Source organism: Choloepus didactylus, chromosome 3 (assembly GCF_015220235.1).
Source record: "Choloepus didactylus isolate mChoDid1 chromosome 3, mChoDid1.pri, whole genome shotgun sequence".
Lineage (NCBI taxonomy): Eukaryota > Metazoa > Chordata > Mammalia > Pilosa > Megalonychidae > Choloepus > Choloepus didactylus.
The window spans coordinates 15,077,090-15,083,969 of record NC_051309.1 but is presented as its reverse complement, the minus strand read 5'-3'; the positions used below and the strand labels follow the sequence as shown (position 1 = coordinate 15,083,969).

General features: G+C 40.6%; 1 pseudogene; it reads left to right on the top strand.

Annotated features, from left to right (window-relative positions):
• Positions 1-3,904: 3,904 nt before the first annotated feature.
• Positions 3,905-6,335, top strand: LOC119530202 (annotated as a pseudogene).
• The last annotated feature ends 545 nt before the right edge of the window (positions 6,336-6,880 follow it).

Here is a 6,880-nt window from a genome sequence, read left to right as displayed (position 1 = left end):
GATAGCTCATTTCTTTTTATAACTGAATACTATGCCATTGTATGGATGTACCACAGTTTGTTTATCCATTCACTTATGGAAGGACACATTGGTTGCTTCCAACTTGGAGTACTAATGAATAAAACTGCTATAAACATTCACGGGCAGATTTATGTTAGGCCTAAGTTTTCAACTCACTTGAGTGAATACCCAGGAGTGTGATTTCTGGATTCTATGGTAAGTTTCTGTTTGTAAAAAAACTGCCAGACTCTGTTTCAAAGTGGCCATCCCATTTTGCATTCTCACCAGCAATGAATGAGATGTGGCTCCACATCCTTGCTGACATTTGGTGCCGACAGCATTTTGGATTTTAGCCATTCTAAAAGATAGGTAGTGGCGTCTTCCTCTTCACAAACTGCTTCATTCATCTTAATTGTTCTATAACTTCCAGCAGTTTATTTCCTGATCAATTTTGATTTCTCTTTCCCATTCACACATCTCTCTCTCCAACTTCCACATACCAACAGCCCCTGTTGTTCACACAGCCCCCAATACCATCCCTCCTTTTCCACCTTTTCACGTCTGAGCTCTGCCTACTGTGATGTGTGTGCCTCAAATGTAGCAACTTCTGCAAAGGTTTCTTCAAGGAACTTGCACTAAGAAAACCAACTTTACTGTAGTGCTATGATATGGGAAAAAAATATATAAATCCTCTGAGCCTGTTTCCTCAGCTATAAGATGAGGAAAATCTGCAGGAATGTTGTGAAATTTAACTGAAAATTCTTGTAGAGTTCTTAGCACAGTGCCAATACATAGTTTTTAAAAAAATCTTCTTTCTTTCTTTATTATTATTCTAACCACGTTCTATCTGATTTTATGCTGTCACAAAAGGTACTCCTATTGGTTATGTTCTGGCTTTGAAAAAATTTCTGCAAGAAACTAGAAAACCTATAAAAAAATTCCTATAATTTATAGATGACTTCCAACTTACGTGTTTGTTGTTGGGTTCCTCTCTGCACTAATTCACATATGGAATCCTTGTGATAAGTCTAATTTGAAACAGGCATTGTAACTAATCAGTATCTTCTACCTGTTCCCCAGAGGAGCCATAAAACAAGTGTTTACAATCCCATAAAACTCTTGTTCCCTGCTTGGATTTCCAGAACAGTGAGTGATCACCTGCATTTATACAGCATTTCAGAGTTCTCAAACTCTGTTTTCTTCATTAGGGAAGATAGAGATGCTCAGCACCATTTTACAAAGGAGGAAAAAGACCCATGGTGATGCAGTGAGACCAACAAGCTAATGTTATAGCTAATGCAGAAACACTGCAAGTCATTGTGGGCATAAGGTATGTGTTGGTTAAGTTCAGAAGGCAGCTCAGCTAGGTTATGGTGTCAAGGTGTTTGATCAACAAAGCACTGACCTGATTGTCACTGGGAGGGTATTTCGTGGATTTAAGTCATTAGTCTGTTGATTGCTTCTATGGCTGATTACACCTACAATCAGCAAAGGATACTGCCTTCAGCAATGAGAGAAATTTCATCCAATCAGTTGAAAGCTTTAAAAGGGAGAACTGATGATATCAGCAGTCAGAAAGAAGAATTTCTATGTCTACTTGAGGCAGCCAGCTTCTCCTGGGGAATTCATCAAAACCCTCATCAGAGTTCACAACTTGCTGACTGCCCTACAGAATTTAGTCATGTCAATCCCCATTTTTGCATTAGCCAATTCCTATTTATAATATAATATAAATATACATCTCCTGTCTGTTCTGCTTCCCTGGAGAACACTGACTAATACAGATTTTGGTAATGAGAGTTGTTCGTGAGAAACAGAATCTTAAGAATGAGATTTCTAAGTTGACTGTGAGGTTATTGGAATTTGTTCTCTAATCTGATTAGATTAAAAGCCACCAATGACCCTATTTCTAATGATCAAGATGGCACTAATAATCCAAGGCATGAATTGGCAAAGGAGATACACAAAGTATTACCATTAGTGCAGCAACTCAAATGCTTATAAAAGGCAAGGCTTTGGATGACAATGTTTGTGATATCCTAATGGAGTTTTGTAGAGTTCAAAAGCACAATGATTTTAGCTGGTTGATCCTAAATACACTGGATACCTTTGTTAAAGGATGAGCTCAGGGCTTCAAATACCCAGCTCAAGTGCTACATGAAGGACATGAAAATTTCTATGTGTTCTCTAAAAGAAACTTGTGCCTTGTAGCTGTAGACTTAAGATTTCCAAAAACCAGACCAGAGTCTCATTGTGTGAAAGGCTGAGTTGCAATGGAAATTGAATTCCTATCCTTGCAGAGCAGAGAGTCCGTTATTAAAGTGAAGGGAAGAATAGCATCCCCCAAATTGAAATGGGGTCCTATGGGCTTGTAATGATGATGGTAGAGACATTAAAACCCTAGGTTCTGATGAGTAATAGTCTGCCACCTGACCTCCAGTCTGCTCTGAGGAGTCAGCCTGAAGGGATTAAGCCTGGTGTGCTTGATAACACTCATAACTGCCTCCCCTAAGGTACCTGTCCTCATTCTTCCACCTGAAGAAATTAACACTGTTCCACCAGATGAAACTGTAATGACATACCCTGAGGTAGTCCATCTTTAAGACACTGCTATTTCCTCTCATAACTCACCACCACCCCTCTTTTCTTCCAGACCAACTAGTCTGAAGTCCCAACAAGTCCCGAAAGATGAGGTATAGAGTGTCACCCACGAGGAGGTGTGCTACACTCCAAAAGAACTGCATTTTATGTAGACAGAAATTCAGAGAATATATGTGGAAAAGGATATTAAGGCTGTGGGATAATGGCAGAAGGGACATAAATCGGAGCAGGCTGAATTTATTGACATGGGCCCATTAAGCATAGACTCTGGATTCAGTGTTGCAGCTAGAGGGGCTAAAAGGGGGCTCTAATAGATCATTCAGGTGGTTGGTAGAAGCAAGGACCAAAAGTGACCTATACTACCTGAAGTCAAAATGCCAGAACTGCCCTGGTATCCTATACATAAAGGAATCCAAAGGCTTAGAGAGACTGGAATGTTAGAGTGGATTTATCGTGGAAGACTTGCCCAACAACTCCAGGAATGTCCAGAGGGCACAGCTTTCTCCAGGATTGTGGGGATTAAATTTGTGAGAACAGTTCCATTACCCATGAAGAGCTCTGTGGTCACTCTTCTCTGCAGGTCAGATATTACTGTGGGAACTGCTGTCACTGAACTTGAATCCTTAAATACCATAGGGTTAATCATATCCTGGGTTGTCAGAAGCTTAGTTCCAGCCCTTAACAGCCAAAGACAAGGTGGGTGTGGCTACCATAAAGGACAGCAGAGTCAAAGCAGTAATCAGAACAGTCTCACTGGCAGAGACGTACGGTATTGACTAGTAGATCATGGGGTACATAGAAGTAAAATAGACGGCTAGTCTATTAAATTCTTATTTGATATGTATAAGCAGAAGAGTTCTAGGTCAAGTGAACAAAAGTCTAACTTGAATCACAAAAGCAGAGAATGTCTCAATCAATTCCCAGACTTGAGACAGTTTACAGGGCTAGAACCACATGACTGAGGGGAAGGCCTGTTCCTCTTGGGGAAGGACCCTGCTACATTGTAAACAGTATACATTGCATACTGTTAATCTTGCTCCCAGCCTTTCCCAAAGGGACCTAAGGCCTTTACCAGGGTGATTGTGCAATGGGGAAAAGGAGATGATCAGATATTTTAGGGATCATTAGACACTGACTCAGAACTGACATTAACTCCAGAAGACCCAAAATGTCATTCTAGTCAACCAGTCAGAATAGAGGCTTATGGAGGTCAGGTGATCAATGGAGTTTTAGCTCAGGTCTGTCTCACAGTAGGTCCAGTGGGTCCCTGGACCCACTCTGTGATTATTTCCCTAGTTCCATAATGCAGAATTGGAATAGACATATTGACAGCAACAGGTATGGGTTCTCTGACTCATGGATTGAGGGCTATTATGGAAGGAAAGCCAAGTGGAAGCCACTAGAACTGCCTCTCCCTAGCAGAATAGTAAATCAGAGGCAATACAAAATTCCTGGAAAGATTATAGAGATTACTGCTATATCAAGGACTTGGAGAATGCAGGGGTGGTGATTCCCAATACGTCCCCATTAAGCTCTCCTATTTTGGCCTGTGCAGAAAATGGATGGATCTTGGAGGGTAACAGTGGATTTTCATAAGCTTAACCAGGTAGTGACTCCAATTGCAGCTGCTGTTCCAGATGTGGATTTGCTTGAGCAAATCAATACATCCCCTAGTACCTGGTATGTAGCTATTGATCTGGCAAATGCGTTTTCTTGTTATCTGTTAGTAAACACCATCCAAAACAGTTTGTTTTCATCTGGCAAGGGCAGCAATACACCAAGGAGAGTGTTTTCTGATTGAACAAGCCTGGTTCAGGTACCCACCTCTGTGGTCAGGATGGAAAAGAAGGGGAGAGGGGAAAAATGTGCTGAGTATCCAAAAATGCAGCTAAAATGGGACACTGGCAGCACATATTAAAGTGATTTAGAATCGTCTATGGGGTATCAGAGAGGACGTCTGTATTTGTGGTAATATGGGTTTCTGATGGCTCACTCTAGACCTGCCTAAATAGGAAACACTAACAGTTAACACCTACTGAGCACTTACCAATCAGCCACCACTGTTCTTTGTCGATGTTTTATCTTGTTGAGTACTTCTGCCAACATGAGGCTCAGAGACATTAAGCCTCCAAGTTTTCACAGCTAGTAAGGGTTAGAACTAGGTATTCGAGTCTACATGGTCTAGCTCCAGAGACCACACTTTTAACCACCATACAAACTGCCTCTCGGTTACCACCTGTGTGAATTATATACATTTCATATGCTCTAATAAAAGCTTCAGGTTCTCCTGAGTAACTGTTCATGGTGGATGGAAGAAAGAGATAATGAATGTGCAATTGCAGAGTAGGGGCTGTCAGTTAATTCTCTCTCAAAGAAGATGCCTGTTTAGGAATCCTATTGTACCCCAGGGGCATCACAGTGAAATACTGGAGCAATGCTGACCCAGGTCTGTCTTCATGACACAGGGGTTGTATGTTAGACCATCTCAGATTTGAGATGGTGAACAATTATCTGGGAGTACAAGGGAGGGCAACCTAACTGAACTCATGTTGGCCTAAGCCTAAAAGAGGAAATGTTTGTTTTCTTAAATGAACTGTATAGGCTAGAGCCAGTGTTCAAATCATCTCTTTGGCAACACATCTTTCTTCATCTCTCAGTTCTATTTTCCCCTATGTTGGCTTATTTCTCCATGGGTAGTAAAGATGATCACCATATACCGTCTCTCCATGTTTATATCTATCAGTTTAGCACACTCATCCCCAACCCTACGTAAAGGACGTGGCTCTTTCCTAAGAGTTCCATAAACGTGTGGGGGAAGGCTTTCATTTGCTTCACTTTAATCACTTGTCCATCCTTGAAACCATGACTATGGGCATAGGGGGACAGTATTCCGTTGGCTGAAAGCAGGTCCTCTTGCTCACTATCAGCTCCACAAGAGGAAACCAGGGTGCTGTTCCTAGAAGAGGGAAAGAAATCCAGGGGTAGACTAAACCATAAGTTTTCCACTACAGAGTAATTTAAACAAAAGGTGAAAATTGCATCAATGCAATGGAGTTGCACTCTCATTTAGAAAGAACAAACCTCACATAATTTGGGGAAAATCAAAATCTGGCCTCAATACTTTCCATTGCACCTTCACCGTTCATTCCGCTGTTATTTATTAAGTACAGACTGTGTGTCAGGCACTCTGAAAAGAACTGCGAATAGCTGTTTGCATGAGCCAGCAATGTGGCCAGTTGGCTCACACGGCTGCAAGACACCATGAATTCACTTGCAGATCAGTTTTGCAATGTCACTGGAGAGTTGCAGCAGTGTGGTCCTTCTGCTTCTTTTAGTAATATTCAGATAGAAATTAACAAAGATCAGCTGGCTAAACCCACAAAAGAGTATGCCCAGCTTCTGGCTGCAGTGATTGCCCGAACAGTAAAAGATATTGATGTTTTGATAGATTCCTTATCCAGTGAAGCATCTACAGCTGCTTTACAGGCTGCTGGCTTGTAAAAACTAGAAGAAAACCATGAAGCTGCTACATGTCTGGATGATTTTGTTTATGGAGGGTTATGCTTCTGGGAAAGATACAAAGTGCCCTAGCTGATATTGTGCAATCACAGCTGGAAACCAGAAGTGGCACCCATTGCCAATGTCTTCCAGACTATAGTACCACTGGACGTAATGTGGTTGTGGAAATAACTACTTCAATGCAACTAAGATTTTTGTATCAGATTCAGATGTAAGCCTTATCAACATTACGTAAACCTTACAGAAACATTAAGCACTATGATGTGTTACCTCTTTGGCTACTTTTAATAGTGTACTATTTCACTCTTGATAAATAAGTTTGTGAAATTGTGAATGAACCAGTTTTAAATCATTATTCCATCATTTTTATAAACCGAATGAAGTTATTGAGGTAGATATTGCATTCTTAGTCATAATATAATTAAATGGATGTACTATAAAATTCTATTATGACATAATTTCTATCTTTATTTTATTTGTCATATTTCCACAGTCCTTTTACAAATAAAAACATCCTCCAACCAGAGGACAGGAGATAAGTGCAGAGATATGGGACATTTCAAATTTAGGTTTGTGTCCTTCTGTCTCATTAGAGGAGGCATTGTATAAATTTGGAGCTTTGAGTAGAGAAAATTTCTGAAAATGTGTTGCTTTTAAGAAACTGAAAGGATTAGTGTGGCTAAACAAGAGATTAGGTCACTTTTCTGCAACCTTTTCTTCCTCTTCCAGAATCTCACATCCATCCTAGCTCATCTCCACA